Source organism: Lithobates pipiens, unplaced genomic scaffold (genome assembly GCF_037356315.1).
Source record: "Lithobates pipiens isolate NorthernLeopardFrog02 unplaced genomic scaffold, aLitPip1_a1.2 Scaffold_19, whole genome shotgun sequence".
NCBI lineage: Eukaryota > Metazoa > Chordata > Amphibia > Anura > Ranidae > Lithobates > Lithobates pipiens.
The window spans coordinates 281,503,239-281,526,241 of record NW_027507764.1 but is presented as its reverse complement, the minus strand read 5'-3'; the positions used below and the strand labels follow the sequence as shown (position 1 = coordinate 281,526,241).

The window sequence follows — 23,003 nt, the reverse complement described above, 5'->3', positions numbered from 1 at the left end:
ATGTACTGTTTCTCCCCCTAAATCTATGGCAAGGCGTAGAAACTTCTGCGAGGCCTCCGCTATAGGGATGTGTAAATACGCGTCCCTTAGGTCCAGAGATACCATGAAACAGTTGTGGGGCAGAAGAGCCCTTACTGAAAAGATTGACTCCATGTGGAATCTTTTGTATGTCACTGAAGCGTTCAGGGGCTTTAAGTTCAGAATCAATCTGAACTTTCCTGAGGGTTTTTTTACTACGAAGATGTGAGAATAAAACCCCCTTCCCTCTTCTGCTTTTGGGACCCTGAGAATAACATCCTGATTCTCCAATTCCCTCAGAGCTTCTAGCAAGGCCTCGGCCTTTACCATGCACCTGGGTAGATGCGTGACAAGGAGCCTTTGAGGGGGTGGTCTTAAGAATTCCAAGAGGTACCCCCTTCTTATTACCCCTAAAATAAATTGATTGGGGGTTATTGTCTCCCACTGTGGTAGAAAGGCCCCCAGTCTTCCTCCCACTGTAGCTGGAATGTCACTGGGTTTTACGGGGCTGGACAGGAGGACGAAAAATCGCCCCTCCTCTGCCCCTGCCTTTTTGGGGCCAGGTTTTCTTTTTCCCCTCTGGTTTAGGGGTTTCCCTATGCCCTTGCGGACGAAACCCCTTTTTTGTTTGTACAGGGGTTTTCCGTTTAAGAGGAAAGGATTTTTTCCTGTCCGCTGTCCGGTCTAGAAGAGTCTCTAGCCCTGGGCCAAAAAGGAGGTCCCCCGTCAGGGGTATCCCACATAGTTTTATTTCGGAGGCATTATCCCCTGGCCACGTTTTTAGCCAGAGGGCCCTTCTGGCCCAATTGGCTAGAGCCGCCGTTCTGCCCGACATGTGGACGGACTCAGCAGAGGCATCTGCTATGTAAGCGATCCCTCGCAGCATAGTAGGGAAGGACGACAGAATGGTTTCCTTATCTGTGCCTGCCTCAATATGTTGTTGGATCTGTGAGAGCCAGTGCTCTAAATTGCGAGCCACAACTGTAATTGCCATTTCAGGCTTTAGATTGCCGATAGCCGAGTCCCACGTTTTCTTAAGCAGAGAGTCAATCCTTTTGTTCATGACATCTGCCAAGGCCCCCGTGTCTTCAAATGCCAAATCTGTGTGTCTGGAGACCTGGGAGAAAGCGGCATCTAATTTGGGATTTTTATTCCAAAGGCATGCCGGGTCCTCTGAAAATGGGAATCTTCTTTTGAGGGATCTAGATAAAAAGGGCTTTCTCTCCGGATCCTGCCACTCCTTTTTAACTGTTTCCATTAAAACTTTGTGCACTGGAAACACCCTTCTTTTTGGTTCCCCTAAACCTGAATACATTTGGTCATGAAGGGTTAGGGGCTTCTTATCCGTCTGGATAACAAGGGTTGTATAAATTGCTTTTAAGAGGTCCTCTACCTCATCAAGGGATAATTTATATCTGGAGGCTTTCCTGGACCCCCCATCCTGGTCCTCCCCCTCTGAACCCTCCTGGGAATCGGAAGAGGAACTGTCTGGAAGTTCCCTTCCTGTCCCTGAAGGGCCTGCAACCTCTGTCCCCCCTGTATTAGCAGGTTGGACCGGAGCAGAACTCTGTGCTAGAGGTGGGGTTGTATCCTGGGGAGATGGACCCGTGGGAAGCTGAAATTTTTCAAAAAGGGATCTAAAAGAAGAGAAAGTGGACGAGAGCTCTTTGACTGAAGCTGCTAGTCCTGACTCCTGTTCAGATTAACTTTCCCTAACGAGGGAGTCAATACAGCCCTTGCACAACACTTTGGTCCAAGATTCCCCTAAAATGTCCCTACAGGAGGCACACTTCTTTTTAGAGCTATGCGTAGACCTAGTTTTTTCCGTAGCTTTCTGAAATAAGTAAAAAAGGAAAAAAGCAGAAAAGAGACAAAGTCAATACAAAGCTCGGGATACAACCCTGGGAGTGCACTAGACCCTTTTTTTAAAAGAAGGGATCTGAGCCTCCCCTCCCCCCTGGCCACCCAGGGGGTCTGCCCCCCCTATGATAGAACCATACATTGGGGTGGGGGGATCCTAGATAGAGAGTACCCCTCCCCAGGGTGCTCTTACCTTAGGAATGCTGGAGATATTGTCTGTTGGTTGAGCCTCAGCTTCCGACATGACTGCAGGTGGCTGCTTACTACAGAGTTCCACGCTGCCTGTGCGCGTTCCGAACTCATCTCCAGCTTGTGCCCGGCCCTCCTATCAGCTCCACGACCCGGAACCGGAAGTCGATCGTATTCGAGGTCAAGCCTTCGCTTCCGCCAGATACGACGTCGCCCGTCGTTCGGCCCGCTCGGGTCAAAGGAAAAAAGGGGCGGACTGTACCCTTGTACAGGGAAATCTTTCGAACGGCTTGCCAGCTGCGTCCCTGTAGACGCGATAGGAGTCCCCCACGACCTGAAGCCGCGCTCGACTAGGAAGGGGTGGCAGTACCTGGTGAGGTAAGTAAACCGAACATCCGAACGGTTTGAACCCAGCTTTCTCCAAATGAAGCTCCTGCTTCTTTCAACCGGGTTCTTTAACGAAAAAATGGCCACAGCCTCCCCGACTGATCGGCCTGGTTCCTTTGCACAGTGTCTCCCCGCCGGAGGAAACACTAATAACTGAGGTCCGGCAGGGGAAGTAAGAATTTATGGGCTGGCGCAGTGTTTCCAGAGGAAGAGGAGGAGTCTATCTCTCATAGTGGCTGTCCTGAAAGACGATTAGGGAAAACAAAACATGTAGTCGACGCCAACAACATATTAAAAAAAGCCTATGGCACCTGGTATTCCCAGGCGGTGTCCCATCCATGTACTAACCAGGCCCGACCCTGCTTAGCATCCGAGATCAGAGGAGATCGGGTGCATTTAGGGTGACGTGGCCTTAGGGGATCTTGCTGGTCACTCTCAACCCTCTTGAGAAATGCTAAGATGGTTACCTCGGCAAACAAGCAAAAAAGAAACAGGTCGTCGATGCCACCAACATATTAAAAAAGCCTACGGCACCTGGTATTCCCAGGTGGTGTCCTATCCAGGTACTATCCAGGCCAGACCCTGCTTAGCATCTGAAATCAGACAAGATTTCGTACATTTAGGGTGATGTGGCCGTAGGCGATCTTGCTGGCCACTCTTAACCCTCTTGACAAACGCCAAGATGGTCACCTCGGCAAACAAGCAGAAATATAAAACAGGTCGTTGACGCCAACAACATATTAAAAAAAAGCCTACGGCACCTGGTATTCCCAAGCGGTCTCCCAACAAGGTACTAACCAGGCCCAACCCTGCTTAGCATCTGAGATCAGACGAGATCGGATGCATTCAGGGTGATGTGGCCTTAGGCAAATTTGCTGGCCACTCTAAACCCTCTTGACAAATGCCAAGATGGTCACCTCGGTAAACAAGCAGAAAAATAAAACAGGTCGTTGACGCCAACAACATATTAAAAAAAAGCCTACGGCACCTGGTATTCCCAAGCGGTCTCCCAACAAGGTACTAACCAGGCCCAACCCTGCTTAGCATTCAAGATTGGACGAGATCGGGTGCTTTTAGGGTGATGTGGCCATAGGCAGTCTTGCTGGCCACTCTCAACCCTCTTGAAAAAACGCCAAGACGGTCACCTCGGCAAACAAGCAAAAAAATAAAACAGGTCGTCAACGTCAACAACATATTTTAAAAAAAGTCTACGGCACCTGGTATTCCCAGGCGGTGTCCCATTCAGGTACTAACCAGGCCCTACCCTGTTTAGCATCCAAGATCAGATGAGATCGGGCGCATTCAGGGTGTTGTGGCCATAGGTGAACTTGCTGGCCAAACCCTCTTGACAAATGCCAAGATGGTCACCTCGGCAAACAAGCAGAAAAATAAAACAGGTCATCGACGCCAATAACATATTAAAAAAAAGCCTACGGCACCAGGTATTCCCAGGCAGTCTCCCATCCAGGTACTAACCAGTCCCGACCCTGCTTAGCATCCGAGATCAGAAAAGATTGGGCGCATTCAGAGTGATTTAGCCGTAGGCCAACTTGCTGGTCACTCCAAACCCTCTTGACAAACCCCAAGATGGTCAGCTCGGCAAACAAGCAGAAATATAAAACAGGTCATCTACGCCAACAACATATTAAAAAAAAGCCTACAGCACCTGGTATTCCCAGGCGGTCACCCATTCAGGTACTAACAAGGCCTGACCCTGCTTAGCATTTGAGATCAGACGAGATCGGGCGCATTCAGGGTGATGTGGCCTTAGGCAGATTTGCTGGCCACTCTAAACCCTCTTGACAAAAGCCAAGATGGTCACCTCGGTAAACAAGCAGAAAAAATAAAACAGGTCGTTGACGCCAACAACATATTTAAAAAAAAGCCTGCGGCACCGGGTATTCCCAAGCGGTCTCCCAACAAGGTACTAACCAGGCCCAACCCTGCTTAGCATCCAAGATCAGATGAGATCGGGCGCTTTTAGGGTGATGTGGCCATAGGCAGTCTTGATGGCCACTCTCAACCCTCTTGAAAAAACGCCAAGATGGTCACCACGGCAAACAAGCAAAAAAATAAAACAGGTCGTTGACGAAAACAACATATTTAAAAAAAAGCCTACGGCACCTGGTATTCCCGAGTGGTCACCTATGAAGGCACTAACCAGGCCCAACCCTGCTTAGCATCCGAGATCGGACCAGATCGGGTGCTTTTAGGGTGATGTGGCCGTAGGCAATCTTGCTGGCCCCTCTCAAGCCTCTTGACAAACGCCAAGATGGTCACCTCTGCAATCAAGCAAAAAAATAAAACAGGTCGTCGACGTCAACAACATATTAAAAAAATAGCCTATGGCACCTGGTATTCCCAGGTGGTGTCCCATCCAGGTACTAACCAGGCCCGACCCTGCTTAGCATCCGAGATCAGACGAGATCAGGCATATTCTGGGTGATGGGGTCGTAGGGGATCTTGCTGGCCACTCTCAACCCTCTTGAAAAATGCCAAGATGGTCACCTAGGCAAACAAGCAAAAAAATAAAACAGGTCGTCGACGCCAAAAACATATTAAAAAAAGCCTACGGCACCAGGTATTCCCAGGCAGTCTCCCATCCAGGTACTAACCAGTCCCGACCCTGCTTAGCATCCGAGATCAGAAGAGATTGGGCGCATTCAGAGTGATTTAGCCGTAGGCCAACTTGCTGGTCACTCCAAACCCTCTTGACATACGCCAAGATGGTCATCTCAGCAAACAAGCTGAAAATTAAAACAGGTCGTCGACGCCAACAACATATTAAAAAAAAAGCCTACGGCACCTGGTATTACCAGGCGGTCTCCCATCTTGGTACTAACCAGGCCCGACCTTGCTTAGCATCCGAGATCAGATGGTATCGGGCGCATTCAGGGTGATGTGGCTGTAGGGGATCTTGCTGGCCACTCTCAACCCTCTTGACAAATGCCCAGATGGTCACCTCGACAAACAAGCAAAAAATAAACAGGTTGTCGACTCCACCAACATATTAAAAAAAAGCCTATGGCACCTGGTATTCCCAGGTGGTGTCCTATCCTGGTACTAACCAGGCCCGCCCCTGCTTTGCATCTGAAATCAGACAAGATTTCGCACATTTAGAGTGATGTGGCTGTAGGCGATCTTACTGGCCACTCTCAATCCTCTTGACAAACGCCAAGATGGTCACCTCAGCAAACAAGCAGAAAAATAAAACAGGTCGTCGACGCCAACAACATATTAAAAAAAAGCCTACGGCACCTGGTATTCCCAGGTGGTCTCCCATCCAGGTGCTAACCAGGCCTGACCCTGCTTAGCATTCAAGATCAGACAAGATCAGGTCCATCTCGAATCGGCGATGGGCGGGTGTAGGACGTGAGGACGCAGCGTCTGCCTGAGGGGAGGGGCTAGCCAGCGCTTACAGCAGCGGGTGAGAGGCAGGGGATGGAGGACGTGGCCTGGCCAGGGGAAGTGAGAGGCTCCGACCAGAGCAGACGTGGGCTCCCCCCTGCTACAGTACGGCGCTAAGTGGATCTGCGTCCCCGCGCTACCCCCGGCAATGGACTGAGCGGAGGAGAGTGTCATCGGCCGGCTGACTCCCAGCCCTCCACCTATACCCTCCCCCTCCATCGGTAGAGAGACTGGACGGGACCCCCTGCGAGCCTACACAAGACCCAAGTGCAGCTGGATTCCTGAGCTGACAAAAGGACGTTATAGTTACCTGTTAGAGTGGTTGAATGTAATTGCCAGACTGTCCTAAAACTATGTGTGGAGACAGCTGATCCTGCAGACGTAATGCATTGGTGAAAGGTCACTTCCATCTGAGATAAGCCTCACACTGTTAGAGATGCAATACTGGTTTACTATCTTCAGGGTCCTAGAGGCAACACGCGGTGAAATTCTCACTCCGATAACGGCGTTTTACAAGTTTGTTTCCATGTACACATGTATGAAGTGATCTAGTGCAATAACCCTGCATAAGTGCTAGTGGTGAATAACGCGGATAGGATAAGCTATACGGGCCTATCTGTCATACCTCTCTCTATATATATATATATATATATATAGCGATCTCCCTACATAGAACGAGGAGCCCAGCAATGACACGGACGGGTCACACTGGATATTACCCCTATAGGTTTTAACAAAAACGCACATGGACTTTTTATTTTTATTTGAAAGTATGTATGACACCCATATCCTGTAATACGAAAAGCGAATATCGATAGTAACATACAAAGGGTTAATTTAATCAGAAGTGCATTACATAGAGGTACACAGAGCCCCCTTATAAGGACTACTGCGGTTATATATAAGCTACCCCAGACTGCTACTCGTGGGGAAAAGGGGAAAGCATGGCAGGAAGGTGCCTCCATGTATAGGAATTCAGTCCGCGAGAGATTACGAGGAAAGAGCAGATGGGTGGAGCTGTAGTTGGACCTATATCAATATACCAGTCCTATTGCCTCATATCCATATATATATATATATATATATATATATATATATATATATATATATATAGACTTCAACATCTAAGCTTTCAATTATACGATCTATGCTCGGGAAGCTGGGAATGTATGAGTATACTATATTGAGAAACAGATAGGGAGAACACCACTTCGCTATAGGCTTAGATCAGTGATATATAACTGCAGGGGAACCCGCTGGTAAAGGAAGTTAAGTGGACAGTGTGTAAGCCTAGAGGGACTCTCTGGGAAAAAATAAAATAAAGAAAAATATAAAAAGGGGGACACAGTGTACCCCGGACAGGTGCCCCCATATGGACGCATATATTATGATTTGGCCCATTTTTTCTGTCCAGGTGAGATCATTTTTCCTTTCCAAACGTCTATTAATTTGTAGCATAGACTCGGAAGAAGTGGGACATGTGACCCGGAGAATGCAGTAGGACCAACAGATATACAAGTAGGACTAAAAGAGGGGAGCCAAAAACAAAAAGGGGAAAAAAAAAGAAAAAATTACCCGAGCAGGACACCATGAGTAAGTCGGCTAATAAAGCCTCTAAAAGCGGGGCTTTGCGGACCTCAAAGGAGAAAGGTCTGGATACTACTATTCAACAATATTTGACTCAAGGTGTAAGCCCTAAAAACTCAGGAAAAAGCAAGAAACAGCAGCCTGTCCAAGATCAGAGGAAAGGATCAGGAAAATACAAAGAGGGAACTGCCCACCATTCGAGAGATGATATAGCGACAGATAGTGATATGGACAACAGCAAAGCTGAGGAGTCAAGGGTAGTAGATCTTCCCCCTACAAAAGGTGAAATGTTGGAGATGCTGCTGAAACTCGAAAATGCAATTAAAGCAGATATCCTGGGGCATGGGGAGGATCTTGGAAGCCTGCTAGAGAAAGTAGAGGCCACGGAGAACCGTATGGATCAACAATTCCAGGAAATAAGTAAAGTTAAGGAGCAAGTAGAAATAATACAACGAGTACAGAGGGAGATCATGTACAAGTTGGAAGACCAGGAGAACCTGAGCAGAAGGAAAAACTTACGGATCCGATCGGTCCCGGAGGAAAAAGGAGAAGATCTGAGGAGAATGTTTGAAAGCATATTTTCCCCCTGTTGGGGAGACGGGATGGGAGGTCCCCCAAAAATTGATAGGATTCACAGGATAGGTAAAATAAGGTACCCAGACACAGAAAGACCTCGAGATATTATCGTAAGATTTACCTTTTTTGAAGAAAAAGCAACACTCTGGAGAAAGTTAAGAGGAAGCAGTTTCAGGAGCCGTCTTCTCGCTAGAGTCGCAGATGATAAATCTGAAAAAATTTGTATGTCCCGACCCTTATACTGTAGGCGGGCTACAGTATAAGGGTCGGGACTTACAAATTTTTTCAGATTTATCATCTGTGACTCTAGCGAGAAGACGGCTCCTGAAACTGCTGCTGGCGGAGATGGGCGCGCGAAACATGAAATATAGCTGGGGTTTCCTGGCATGTTTAATGGGGTTCAAAGATGGTCAAACAGCGAAGCTGAGATTCCCGGAAGAATTTACAGATTTTTGTAATAGGTTAGACTTGTGTATCCCGGATCTCCCAGGTTGGACGGGAGAAGTGTGGGGATTACCACAACTTGGGGGATCCCTTCGTTAGTTAGAACTCGGTAGTGGGGGAGTGGTGGTGGGGGGGAAGGCGGCGGGGGGTGAGGCGGAAAGATCATAGGGGATGCAGGTTATGTACCCTTTCTTCCTCTCTAAATAAGGGAGGAGGGAGGAGGCGCAGGTTAAGGAGCCCCAGGCCCTCTAAATAAGCCGTTTGGGAGATGGTATGGGCTTACACAACCATCAACCAAACAAGGGCCGAGATTTGGCTGCAGGGGGGTGGGGGGTGGGGGCGGTGGGACATGGAGGAATTGGGAGAGGAGGGGTGGAGGATGGGGTGGAGGATGGGTAGGAGGGTGGGTGGAGAGTGGGGGGATGGGTTGGTGGGTGGGAGAGGGGGGGGGAGTAGACCACCTGAGAAATATAGCAAAGTACCTGGGCAGGGGAAGAGATGTTCCAGGTTAATAGAAAGCAAATGGTAAAACTGAGTGGCACAAATTTCTTGTCATACAATGTGAAGGGAATGAATACCCCGACAAAGAGATACAAGATTCTGGCGGAGTTAAAACGCTATGAGGCAGATGTGGTTGCTCTTCAGGAGACACATAATTTCCTGGCATCAGATATTAGATTATATTCGAAGAACTTCCCCACTTGGTACTACAGTGACACAATATCTACAAGAAGCAGAGGGGTCGCTATAGGGTTCTCGAAAAAAACAAAGTTTCAATTAGTGGATAGAATGAGTGATGCGGAAGGGAGGTATTTGTTCCTGAAGGGTACACTAGATGAGATGGAATGTACATTAGTTAATATTTACGCCCCCAATAGCAACCCTATCAGTTTCTTAAAGACGATATTAACTAAATAAATCGAATTCAAGAAGGGATATGTGATCATGCTAGGAGATATAAATTTTTGCTTAAATCCAGGAGTGGACAGTACGTCTGGGGCACAGAGGACGAGAAATGACCAGCTAAAAAATATTCAGCAAAAATTATACTCTAGTCAATTGGTAGATGCATGGAGAGTCATGAATCCAAAGTGCCGAGACTACTCGTTTTACTCTCCGGTCCATGCGACATACTCCCGCATTGATTACATATTTATAGACCATGGTCTGTTAGACTATGTGGCAGAAGCCAGCATAGAAGCAATCACCCTCTCGGATCATGCCCCAGTAAAGTTAAGAATGAATATCTTAAGGAGTGAGACAAGAGCCCCAACATGGCGGATCAATGAAGATCTGCTATGTGATGAAGAAGACAGGGCCAGGATTGGCAGAGAAATTGAACATTACTTCGCAATAAACGATACACCGGAAATAGCAGGCCATATACTATGGGAGGCACATAAAGCCTATATCAGAGGAATACTGATTTCAATAGGGTAAAAAAAAAATAATTAGGGCCGAGAAGATTAAAGCATTAACGGAAGAGATACATAATTTGGAACAAGAGCACAAAAGAGGCCAGAATCAAAAGGAAAAGCTATATAAAAAATTAGTAAACACTAGAGAAGAACTGAAGGGCCTGTTGGAACAAGAAACCAAGAGGGTTCTTAACGGCTTGGCCCGTGAACGCTATTTATTGGGGGATAAGCCGGGCAAATACCTTGCTAGGATATTACAAAAAAAAAAAACTTTATTGGAAAAATGCTAAATAAAAATGGTAGTATGGTATTTAGAACTAAAGAAATTGCGGAAACTTTTAGGAAATACTACGAGGAGATCTATTCAGATAGACATCAGAGGGCACAGGGCGAGGCACGAGACAAGAACATCGCGGCCTTCCTAAAAAAAGCTAGACTACCTAAAATAAGCACCTTAGACAGGGAGACACTCGAGAGGCCAATATCGGTAGAAGAAATAAATAGGGCACTGACAAAATCAGCCCCGGGAAAATCCCCTGGACCTGATGGATTTACAACGCTTTATTATAAAACATACAGAGAAATCCTTACACCAAAAATATGTCGATATATGAATGGGTTCGGAGAGGCCTATAATAAGAGTAGCGAAGGCCTATTGGCCACAATCACGTTAATCCAGAAAGAGGGGAAAGACCCAACACAATGTACCAGCTATAGGCCAATCTCGTTGCTTAATACGGATACAAAACTATACGCAAAGGTCTTAGCAGAACAGATGAGGGACCTAATGAAGACACTAGTTCACCCAGATCAGGTGGGGTTTGTACCAGGATGGGAAGGAAGAGATAATGGTTTAAGAACACTTCTTCTGCTCCAACAAATGCGATGGAGGGAGACCCCCAGTCTGCTCTTGTCAACGGACGCGAAGAAAGCCTTTGACAGAGGGGTTTATGTTCCTGACAATGGAAGAGATGGGAATAGGTCCGAAAATGATGCAGATGGTGAGAGTCCTATACAATCAGCCTATGGCACCGGTAAAAGTCAATGGACAGGACTCTGCCCAATTCTAATTGAAAAGGGGTACAAGACAGGGATGCCCATTGTCGCCCCTCTTGTTCGTATTGTCATTGGAACCCCTCCTTGCATCGATCCGTGATAGTCCGGACATATCGGGTGTAAAAATTGGGAAAGAAGAACATAAGTTATCTGCTTTTGCGAATGACATACTATTTTACATAAGCAACCCTAAGACGTCTATGCCAAATTTAATAAGGGTGCTGGAACAGTATGGGGAAGTATCTAATTTTAAAATAAATCGTCTCAAATCTGAAATTCTGAATATTAATATCAACAAAGTCGAGGCGCAGACACTCCAGCAGAAATTGAGTTTTCCGTGGCGGAAGGATCTTAAATATCTGGGAATAAAACTGGCTAAATCCGAGAAGAGACTGTACTGCGTTAATTACATACCGTTACTGAATGAAATCCAGGCGGAGTGTAAAAGATGTTGTAACAGATCATTATTGTGGTTAGAGCGTATAAATACAGTGAAGATGACAATATTTCCAAAAATCCTGTATAGATTTCAGATGCTACCGATAGCACTGCCTAATGTTTATTTGGGTAAATTAAAATCGGTGCTAATGAAATTTATGTGGAAGTATAAAAAACCAAGACTAGCCCTCGCCAGTTTGCGACAACCAAGAAATAGGGGCGGGTTGGCGATTCCAGATATTTAGACCTACTACAATGCAGTGGTTTTGTCTAGGGTGAGCGAATGGACCAAAAGGGATAATAAGGAAAAGAGGTGGGTAAATCTTGAACACGAAAGTTGTGGAGCACAATTAGGAAAACAAATATGGAACCCCCCACATAAGAGGTTAGCGCCTCTGGCAGGAAATAATATAACACGTAACACTTTTCGAATATGGGACAAGGTATATAGGCACATTAATGTGAAATATAATTCACCCCTTATAGCACTAAAGGAAAACGAATACTTTTTATTAGGTTGTAAAGAGATAGGAGGCAACTGGGTGAAGGAGAAAGCACAGCTTAAAGATGTAATTAGGGATGGAGGTATAGTACCTTTTCACGAAATAAAACAAAAAACAGGTATAATGGTGATTGATGAATGGAGATACGCCCAGCTCTCCCAGTTTGTAAAAAAACTGCCGCAGCCGATTCGAGCGGCTGAAGAATTGACTCCACTGGAACAACTATGCATAACAAAGAACCCCAAGGGGATCGTCTCAAGGTGGTATAAGTTTTTGTTGTCGATGGGGGAGTCGGGAGTGCCTCCATTCATAAAAAGATGGGAAAGGGAATTAGGCACACAAAAAGATAACGTAACATTAGGTAAAATATTTAAATTGGTCCATAGCTCAGCCATGGATTCTTAAACTGCAGAGATGCGCTATAAATGTCTGACGAGATGGTACTATACCCCAGATAAGAATAGCAAATTCCAACCCGATGTGTCCGGGGAATACTGGCGTGGATGTGGGGAGGTAGGCACTATGGCACACTTATGGTGGGGTTGCCCGAAAATTAAGATCTATTGGAACCAGATCTTATCTTACATTAAAGATATAACTAAATCTGTGGTGATTGCGGACCCTTGGTTAGTTCTGTTTCATGGTATAGGGGGTGGGGTAAAACAGTATAAGGAGTCCTTAACCCCACATTTATTAAATGCGGGGAAAAAATTAATCCCAAAAAAATGGCAGGAGTTGGAGGCGCCTTCAATATGGGAGTGGGTGGACGCTGTAGAAGAGATTTACAAGATGGAAAGTTTAGGTGACAGTTTGGAGGGGAGGAGCAACAAACACATGCTTGAGAAATGGAAAAGCTGGCAAGAATTTAAAAAGAGATGGAGCGTCACAGAAGGGTTAAAGGCATAAACCCCAAACGGGTATAAATGTGGTTAACTGATTGTTCTAACAGGTGGTCTACTGGGTAGGGTGGGGGAGGGGTGATAACCGGGTCAGGGGGTGTAGGGCTGGGTGAGGTGGAAATACGTTAAGTTACCAGAATAGATGTGATATGTTAGCACAAGGTAACTGTATGTGGAAGGTAACTTAAAAAAAAAAAACTGCCACAATGATGTGAAGATATGAGAGGGATCCTGAGCGATAAGCTGATGTGAGGATTTTGCATCCTTCGGTTATTACTGGTTTCACTGAGATGGCAAAAAAAAAAAAAAAAAGATCAGACAAGATCGGGTGCATTCAGGGTGATCTGGCCATAAGCACTCTTGCTGGCCACGCTCAACCCTCTTGACAAACGCCAAGATGGTCACCTCAGCAAACAAGCAGAAAAATAAAACAGGTTGTCGACGCCAACAACATATTAAAAGGAAGCCTGCGGCACCTGGTATTCCCAGGCGGTGTCCCATCCAGGTAATAACCAGGCCCGACCCTGCTTAGAATCCGAGATCAGACAAGATCGGGCGCACTAAGGTTGATGTGGCCATAGGCGATCTTGCTGGTTACTCTCAACCCGCTTGACAAATGCCAAGATGGTCACCTTGGCAAACAAGCAGAAAAATAAAACAGGTCGTCGAAGCCAACAACAAATTAAAAAAAGGCCTATGGCACCTGGTATTCCCAGGCAGTCTCCCATCCAGGTAGGAACAAGGCCTGACCCTGCTTAGCATCCGAGATCAGACGAGATCTAGCACATGCAGGGTTATGTGGCCGTAGGTGATCTTGCCAGCCACTCTCAACCCTCTTGACAAACGCCAAGATGGTCACCTCGGCAAACAAGCAGAAACATAAAAGCCTACGGCACCTGATATTCCCAGGCGGTCTCCAATCCAGGTACTAACCAGGCCCGACCCTGCTTAGAAACCGAGATCAGACAAGATCGGGCGCACTGAGGTTGATGTGGTCATAAGCGATCTTGCTGGTCACTCTCAACCCTCTTGACAAATGCCAAGATGGTCACCTCGGCAAACAAGCAGAAAAATAAAACAGGTCGTCGACGCCAACAACATATTAAAAAAAAGCCTACGGCACCTGGTATTCCCAAGCGGTCTCCTATCTAGGTACTAACAAGGCCCGACCGTGCTTAGTATCCAAGATCAGACGAGATTGGGTGCATTCAGGGTGATGTGGCTGTAAGCAATCTTTCTGGCCACTCTCAACCCTCTTGACAAACGGCAAGATGGTCAGCTCGGTAAACAAGCAGAAAAATAAAACAGGTCGTTGACGCCAACAACATATTAAAAAAAAGCCTACAGCACCTGGTATTCCCAGGCGGTCCCCAATACAGGTACTAACCAGGCCTGACCCTGCTTAGCATCCGAAATCAGGCGCATTCAAGGTGATGTGGCCATAGGCGATCTTGATTGCCACACTCAACCCTCTTGACAAAAGCCGAGATGGTCACCTTGGCAAACAAGCAGAAAAATAAAACAGGTCGTCGACGCCAACAACATATTAAAAAAAAGCCTACGGCACCTGGTATTCCTGACTGCTGTACTCTACGATCCAGCAGCTGGGGCAGGGAAATTTGCCTGCTACAATCGGACATGGCTGTACTGTTAGCAGAGTGCCTGCAAGCACTTGGCTGTGACACACCTAATTCTAGACCTTCATTCCTCTCAGCGCAGGCTTCAGAGAGGACTGAAGGTCTAGTGGGGTTGGAGATCCCAGCTGAGGAGGAGCAAGGAGAGGTCCGCTTTGTTCTTTGGTGTGGGTCTTTGAGATACGCTTGCCAACAAGCTACATGGCAGGTCAACATATGTCTGGTCGAGAATGTGGTGCCCAAGCAGCTGATGTTTTGGCCACTCGAGATACGCTTGAGACATATGTTGCAAATAGCAGCAGTGTGATCTGATGCACTTGTCTCAAAAAAGGCCCACACCAAAGAACTTTTAGAATAACGCGCAGAGGCAGCGCCCTGCACAGGCGGTGTGCTGCCCCTAAGCTGGCCCCCAGAGGACATCCTGCCTCATTGAAGATGTGCATCCTCCTCCTCTTCCTCCTCCTCTCTCCTACCAGGCACCCACGTGGAGTCAGTGCCCTCATCATCCCCTACCTCTTCATCGCTGGAGCAAACCTGGCAGTATGCTGCAGCTTGTGGAACATGACTGCTAGATTGCTGTCCTTCTTGAGCATCCCCTCTCTCTGCGCTCACGCTACTGCCTTCCTCTAGCTGAGTATCATCATCAGAGCCTGGGCATCCTCCTGAAGCATGTACCCAGCACTGTGCTCAAAGAGTTCCGGGGACTCCTCAGGAGGACATGGTGGGTCTAGGGAAGGAGTCACTGATGATGACATTGAGACGAGGGAAGAGGATGTGTTGGCAGCTGCTTTGCTAGTACCCTGAGCCTGGGTGAGAGAGGATGGGGAGGATGAAGAGGACTTGGTCATCCACTCTACCAAGTCTTCGTCATGATGCGGCTCAACACATCCAGCTGCCAAAAATAAGGACAAGCGTGTCCCATGGCCACATGCTGATGACGATGCACCGCATCCACGACCAGCACTGTTGTCTCTAGACACAGAGCCTGCTTGCCCTCTTTTATCGGCTCGTGCCTGTCTGCCTCTCCTTTTTGGCCTTCCAGACATGGTAATGGCCTGAAGGGAGATGGGAAAACCAGCAATTGGGTAGGGTATATTGTGCTGGAGGCACACAACACCCACTAACTCCTGCATATGCCTTTATTATAGAACAACAGGAATTAAAGGGTAGATACCGGTGTATACTGTGCTGTGCTGGAGGCACACAACACCAACTAACTCCTGCAGATGGCAGATGGCTCAATTAGAGAAGAGCAAAATAGGTGGATAAAGGTGTATACTGCGCTCAGGGCACACAGACAACACAGAGAAACTCCTGCAGATGGCTGATAGCCTAATTACAGAAGAGCAATATAGCTATATAGGTGGATAATGGTGTATAATGCACTCAGGGCACACAGACAACACCCAGAAACTCCTGCAGATGGCTGATAGCTCAATTACAGAAGAGCAATAATGCTAAATAGGTGGATAATGGACGGTGTATACTGCATTTGAAGGTACACAGAGAACACCCACTAACTCCTGCAGACACCAACACACTACACAAGGCCGCCGCGCTGGCAGCCTTATATAGTGTGGGGCGTGTACTACACAGCCTGAGCTATGATTGGCCACATGCATCTTGCCTGTGGCCAATCATGGCTCTCCTCGTTGCTGGCGCTGTGATTGGCCAAGCATGTGGGGTCACAGTGCATGCTTGGCCAATCATGAGCCAGCAATGCACTGCGATGGCGCAGTGCATTGTGTGCCGTGAGCGCCACACGAATTTGGCACGGACGACCCACAGAGTTCTGGCTTCACCAAACGGGCGAACAGCCGGTGTTCGAGTCAAATACACACCAAGCTCATCCCTAATGTACATATGTTGACATTGACAGATCTTTCTAGCTACAGGGACCTGTAGTCAGGATGTACACATTATGTATATGGTTTCTGTTTGTGAAAGAAAATATATAAATCATCTTGTTTTGATACCACATATTTATTTGTACAAAGCCCTTTTCCAGCTGTATTCCCTTTTTCCCCTTCCCATTTTTGCTTATGGGATGCCCTTGCTCCTGGGTGCCGGACCAAGTTTTTGTTTTTCTAGACGATGGGGACACGGCTACTTTTAAGAGGGAGGAGAGTATAGCACCCTCTAGTGTGAGAGTAGAAAAAAAGCATATTTCTGGCCAGGAATAACCTGAATCATTAAATTGGGTCTGGGTTACTAGAGGCCAGGGCTGGATGACTCCTCTTGGCAGCTCTCTGGTGCCTCCCCATGGTGTCTAGAAGGTTGAAGAATCTTCTAGAACTAGAAGGTAGGGGTTAGGAAGGGCTGACATGAATGTTTATGGGGTCCCCAGAAGTGGGTTGGCAAAGGACTGAGACAACCCCATAAATAGACATGGGCCATACCAGCAGGGGAGTTGGGTGGAAGATGGAGAGGCAGTGCTGAGGAGAGGCTGTTGGTGGCCCTTGAGGAAACCCCTGCTGGGAAGGGGTGGTAGCTCAGGCCAGGGGCTCAGGAAAGCTGGCTTGGAAGGATTCTGACTCAGAAGGCAGTGAAAGCATCCATGCCGGAGACGCAGAGGGAAGGAGCAAGGACAGACAGTGAGTAGATCAGCGTGGTGCAGGGATGGACAAGGTAAGAGCCGCAGGCCTCTCTGGAAGACCGCATAGTGCGAATCTTCATCTATCCTTGCCCTAGGACAGTGATGGTGAACATTGGCAACCCAGATGTTTTGGAATTACATTTCCTGTGATGCTCATGCACTCTGCAGTGTAGTTGAGCATCATGCTCAAATGGAAATATAGTTCCAAAAATCTGGGGTGCCAAGGTTTCCCTTGTTTTCCAAGGTGACCATCTTGGCTTTTGTCAAGAGGGCTGAGGCTGCCCAAAAAGATTGCCTATGGGCACATAACCCTGAAAGCGCCTCATCTCAAAGGCTAGGCAGGGTCGGGCCTGGTTAGTACCTGGGTGGGAGACCACCTGGGAATACCCAGTGCCACAGGCTGCTTCTTTTTTGTTTTTTTGGGGGTTTTTTTTAGCGTTGACTTGTTTTTTTTTTTTTCTCTTGTTTCCCAAAGTGACCATCTTGGCTTTTGTCAAGAGGGTTGAGGGTGCCCAAAGAGATTGCCTATGGCCACATCACCCTGAAAGCAACCGATCTCGTCTGATCTCCGAGCCTAAGCAGGGTCGGGCCTGGTTAGTACCTAGATGGGACACCATTGGCTTCTTTTTTTTTTGGGCATTGACCAATTTTTTTCCCTTTTTTCCCAAGGTGACCATCTTGGCGTTTGTCAAGAGGGTTGCCAAAGTGATTGCCTATTTCCACATCACCCTGAAAGCGTCTAATCTCGGAGGCTAAGCAGGGTCGAGTCTGTTTACTACCTGAATGGGAGACAGCCTGGGAATACCCAGTGCTACAGGCTTCTTTTTTTTTCTTTTTTTTGGCGTTGACTTGTTTTTTCCCTTGTTTCCCAAGGTGACCATTTTGGCAATTGTCAAGAGGGTTGAGCGTGCGCAAAGAGATTGCCTACAGCAACATCACCCTGAAAGCAACAAATCTCATCTTATCTCGGAGGCTAAGCAGCATTGGGCCTGATTCGTACCTGGATGGGAGACCGCCTGGGATTACCAGGTGCCGTAAATATTTTTTTTTTTGCCGTTGACTTTTTTTTCCCCTTGTTTCCCAAGGTGACGATCCTGGTGTTTGTCAAGAGAGTTGAGGGTGCCCAAAGCAATTGCCTATAAATAGATAAAGGACTGCTGCAGAATAGGGCAGCAGTCAGCAGTAGTGCACCTCAACCCTATATATTGTGGACCTATACCAGTCCTTAAGGATTAGCAGACTATACCTCACTCAACCCTATATACTATAGCACGCTATACCTTACCAGTCCTTATAAGGACCTTTGTGGAACTAGTAGGTTGTGATTAGCAGACTGTACCTCAGTCCCTATACTCATAAAGGACTGCTGCAGAATAGGGCAGCAGTCAGCAGTAGTGCACCTCAACCCTATATATTGTGGACCTATACCAGTCCTTAAGGTTTAGCAGACTGTACCTCACTCAACCCTATATACTGTAGTACGCTATACCTTACCAGTCCTTATAAGGACCTTTGTGGAACTAGTAGGTTGTAATTAGCAGACTGTACCTCATTCCCTATACTGATAAAAGACTGCTGCAGCATAAGGGCAGCAGTCAAGTATAATATTCTTTCTATATTTGGAAGAAAGAATATTAGACGTGTACAACCCTATTACCATACCAGTCCTGAAAAGGACCTTTGTGGACCTAATAGTAACAGCTAATGATTAAACTGACTGTCCCTTACTGCTACACACAGCGTCCTGTCTGTCCCTCTGTACACTGACAAAACACAGGCTGCTGCAACAATCACTTGAATAGCAGTGCACTCAAAGCTATATCCTGTACTACACCATACCAGTCCTGAAAAGGACTTTTGTGGACCTAATAGTGACAGCTAATGATTAAACTGACTGTCCCTCTCTGCTACACACAGCGTCCTGTCTGTCCCTATCTGCACTGACAAAAGACAATCTGCTGCAACAATGACTTGATTAGCAGTGCCTCAAACCTATATCCTGAACTACACCTATACCATACCAGTCCTTAAAAGGACTTTTGTGATCAAAATTAGTGATGACCGAATGGTTGGCCCGGCGGTAATTTTTCGCGGCGAATTTCGGCTGTTCGCGGTCCACCCGATCGGCGGACTATTGCCGCCGTTCGCCCAGCGGACTTTCGTGTTTACTGTGTAAAAGAACTTTGACCTATGATGACACATCCATCTTGGGGTACAGGACAGCCAATTGAGACATTACAGCACATGGACACTTGGACATTCCCCCTAACTTATAAATAGACCCGATCCGGCGGCCATTTTACATTCTTTCTTCTGTCACTATAGGGAGAGATTGCTGTGTGGAGCAGAGAGAGATTGCAGTGACCCAAATCGCTAGCTATTTGGTACACAAAAGTTCTTTTCAGGACTGGTATAGGTGTTAGGTGTAGTTCAGGATATAGGTTTGAGGCAGTGCTGTGCTAGTGATTGTTGCAGCAGCCTGAGTGTCTTTTGTCAGTGTAGAGAAAGGGACAGGACGCTGTGTGCAGCAGGGACAGTCAGTTTAATCATTAGCTGTTACTATTAGGTCCACAAAAGTGCTATTCAAGTTATTGTTCCAGCAGCCTCTGTTTTGTCAGTTTATATAGGGACAGGCAGGAAGCTGTGTGTGAGGCAGGGAGGGTCAGTTTAATCAGTAGCTGTTACTATTACGTCCACAAAGGTTCTTTTCAGGACTGGTATGGTAATAGGCTTGTACACGTATAATATTCTTTCTTCCAAATATAGAAAGAATATTATACTTGACTGCTGCCCTTCTGCTGCAATCTGCTAATCATTCACAACCTACTTGTTCCACAAAGGTCCTTATAAGGACTGGTAACTTGGTCTAGGGTGCTGCAGTACATAGGGTTGAGTGAGGTACAGTCTGCTATTCCGTAAGGACTGGTATAGGTCCACAATACATAGGGTTGAGGTGCACTACTGCTGACCGCTGCCCTATACTGCAGCAGTCCTTCATCAGTATAGGGACTGACGTACAGTCTGCTAATCATTCACAACCTACTTGTTCCACAAAGGTCCTTATAAGGACTGGTAACTTGGTCTAGGGTGCTACAGTACATAGGGTTGAATGAGGTACAGTCTGCTATTCCATAAGGACTGGTATAGGTCCACAATACATAGGGTTGAGGTGCACTACTGCTGACCGCTGCCCTATACTGCAGCAGTCCTTCATCAGTATAGGGACTGACGTACAGTCTGCTAATTAGTCACAACCTACTTGTTCCACAAAGGTCCTTATAAGGACTGGTAACTTGGTCTAGGGTGCTACAGTACATAGGGTTGAGTGAGGTACAGTCTGCTATTCCATAAGGACTGGTATAGGTCCACAATACATAGGGTTGAGGTGCACTACTGCTGACCGCTGCCCTATACTGCAGCAGTCCTTCATCAGTATAGGGACTGACGTATAGTCTGCTAATCAGTCACAACCTACTTGTTCCACAAAGGTCCTTATAAGGACTGGTAACTTGGTCTAGGGTGCTACAGTACATAGGGTTGAGTGAGGTACAGTCTGCTATTCCGTAAGGACTGGTATAGGTCCACAATACATAGGGTTTAGGTGCACTACTGCTGACCGCTGTCCTATATTGCAGCAGTCCTTCATCAGTATAGGGACTGACGTACAGTCTGCTAATCAGTCACAACCTACTTGTTCCACAAAGGTCCTTATAAGGACTGGTAACTTGGTCTAGGGTGCTACAGTACATAGGGTTGAGTGAGGTACAGTCTGCTATTTCGTAAGGACTGGTATAGGTCCACAATACATAGGGTTGAGGTGCACTACTGCTGACCGCTGCCCTATACTGCAGCAGTCCTTCATCAGTATAGGGACTGACGTACAGTCTGCTAATCAGTCACAACCTACTTGTTCCACAAAGGTCCTTATAAGGACTGGTAACTTGGTCTAGGGTGCTACAGTACATAGGGTTGAGTGAGGTACAGTCTGCTATTCTGTAAGGACTGGTATAGGTCCACAATACATAGGGTTGAGGTGCACTACTGCTGACCGCTGCCCTATACTGCAGCAGTCCTTCATCAGTATAGGGACTGACGTACAGTCTGCTAATCAGTCACAACCTACTTGTTCCACAAAGGTCCTTATAAGGACTGGTAACTTGGTCTAGGGTGCTACAGTACATAGGATTGAGTGAAGTACAGTCTGCTATTTCGTAAGGACTGGTATAGGTCCACAATACATAGGGTTGAGGTGCACTACTGCTGACCGCTGCCCTATACTGCAGCAGTCCTTCATCAGCATAGGGACTGACGTACAGTCTGCTAATCAGTCACAACCTACTTGTTCCACAAAAATCCTTATAAGGACTGGTAACTTGGTCTAGGGTGCTACAGTACATAGGGTTGAGTGAGGTACAGTCTGCTATTCCGTAAGGACTGGTATAGGTCCACAATACATAGGGTTGAGGTGCACTACTGCTGACTGCTGCCCTATACTGCAGAAGTCCTTCATCAGTATAGGGACTGACGTACAGTCTGCTAATCAGTCACACACAACCTACTTGTTCCACAAAGGTCCTTATAAGGACTGGTAACTTGGTCTAGGGTGCTACAGTACATAGGGTTGAGTGAGGTACAGTCTGCTATTCCGTAAGGACTGGTATAGGTCCACAATACATAGGGTTGAGGTGCACTACTGCTGACCGCTGCCCTATACTGCAGCAGTCCTTTATCAGTATAGGGACTGAGAGTTTTGTCACAGGGTCATTTAAAAAATGACAGGCAGAGGAAGAGGCAGGCCCTTCCGCGCAGGGGTGGTAGGGGTAGGGCAGGAGCAACAGGCTTGAGCCAGAGTGGGAAGTTGCAGAAGGTGCGTTCAATTACTTTAAAGGACGTACCAGACTTGGTTGAGTGGCTCACTCAGCCTTACTCTTCTGAACCCTCCTCATCCTCTCGATCTGCACCCTCTTCTTCACTCTCTGCTATGTGCACCCCCAAAGACACTACCACCAACACCACCACCACCACCACATACCTTCCGCTTGAGTGACAGGAATTATTTTCTGATCCATATCAAGACATTTCTGATGCGCAGCCACTCTTGGTATTGGATCAGGAAGAGGAGGTAGCAACAACTGCTACTCAGCAGTCTGACGACAGTACCCAGATCAGCCCAAGGAGGAGGTTGGTCTAAAGTGTTGCTGCCTACTCCAAGATCTCTACTTATAGCGGTGGGGAAGGTGACGTCAGTGATGACGTGTCTAGTGATGTCACGTGGGTGCCCACAAGAGAGGAAGTGGGGAGTTCAGAGGGAGATATGGACCAGCAGATAGGGAGGAGAAGCAGGAATAACTTACATTGCACAGGAGGGACAAAGCAGACTGCAAATGTATCAGGAGCGAGTCATCGACCATGTACGGTCACATCTGGCGCTCCCAGGACACCGGTACATGGCTCCGCAGTGTGGTTTTTTTTTAACGTGTCCGCTGCTGACAATAGCGTTGCCATCTGCAATCTTTGCAGTCAACGCATTAGTCGCGGTAAGCCCAACACTCACCTAGGGACGACCGCCTTAAGAAGGCACATGAGCAGCCATCACCGAGCCCAGTGGGAGCAACGGAACACACAAAGCCACACTCCAGGCTCTCACCGTCCAACCTCGTCTTCTACTTCTTCTTCTCCTCTCCCCTCACAATTGTCCTCCACTCCACCTTCCATCACGCCAAGCTCACGTTTTTCTGCAAAAAGGCAGGCTTCCGTGGGCCTAATGTTCGAGCGTAAAAAAATTATGACGCCGGATAACCCCCTTGCCCAACGGTTGACGGCTGGCTTGTCAGAACTCATAGCCCGCCAACTACTGCCATATAAACTGGTGGACTCGGAGGCCTTTCACAAATTTGTGGCCATTGGAACACCATAATGGAAGGTCCCAGGAAGGAAGTATTTCTCAGGATGGCATCCCAGAGCTATATGGCCATGTTCAGCAGCAAGTG

The 23,003-nt window shown here is 47.2% G+C and overlaps 13 pseudogenes; all 13 read right to left on the bottom strand.

Moving 5' to 3' along the window:
* Positions 1-2,753: 2,753 nt before the first annotated feature.
* Positions 2,754-2,872, bottom strand: LOC143999985 (5S ribosomal RNA; annotated as a pseudogene).
* A 331-nt stretch (positions 2,873-3,203) lies between these two features.
* On the bottom strand, positions 3,204-3,322 carry LOC143999677 (5S ribosomal RNA; annotated as a pseudogene).
* A 108-nt stretch (positions 3,323-3,430) lies between these two features.
* LOC143999704 (5S ribosomal RNA) lies at positions 3,431-3,549 on the bottom strand (annotated as a pseudogene).
* A 110-nt stretch (positions 3,550-3,659) lies between these two features.
* Positions 3,660-3,778, bottom strand: LOC143999874 (5S ribosomal RNA; annotated as a pseudogene).
* Positions 3,779-3,881: 103 nt separating this feature from the next.
* Positions 3,882-4,000, bottom strand: LOC144000084 (5S ribosomal RNA; annotated as a pseudogene).
* Positions 4,001-4,108: 108 nt separating this feature from the next.
* On the bottom strand, positions 4,109-4,227 carry LOC144000100 (5S ribosomal RNA; annotated as a pseudogene).
* A 110-nt stretch (positions 4,228-4,337) lies between these two features.
* LOC143999676 (5S ribosomal RNA) lies at positions 4,338-4,456 on the bottom strand (annotated as a pseudogene).
* Positions 4,457-4,566: 110 nt separating this feature from the next.
* On the bottom strand, positions 4,567-4,685 carry LOC143999847 (5S ribosomal RNA; annotated as a pseudogene).
* A 109-nt stretch (positions 4,686-4,794) lies between these two features.
* On the bottom strand, positions 4,795-4,913 carry LOC143998495 (5S ribosomal RNA; annotated as a pseudogene).
* Positions 4,914-5,020: 107 nt separating this feature from the next.
* Positions 5,021-5,139, bottom strand: LOC143999908 (5S ribosomal RNA; annotated as a pseudogene).
* Positions 5,140-5,248: 109 nt separating this feature from the next.
* Positions 5,249-5,367, bottom strand: LOC143999975 (5S ribosomal RNA; annotated as a pseudogene).
* Positions 5,368-13,247: 7,880 nt separating this feature from the next.
* LOC143998922 (5S ribosomal RNA) lies at positions 13,248-13,366 on the bottom strand (annotated as a pseudogene).
* A 528-nt stretch (positions 13,367-13,894) lies between these two features.
* On the bottom strand, positions 13,895-14,013 carry LOC143998505 (5S ribosomal RNA; annotated as a pseudogene).
* Positions 14,014-23,003: the final 8,990 nt, after the last annotated feature.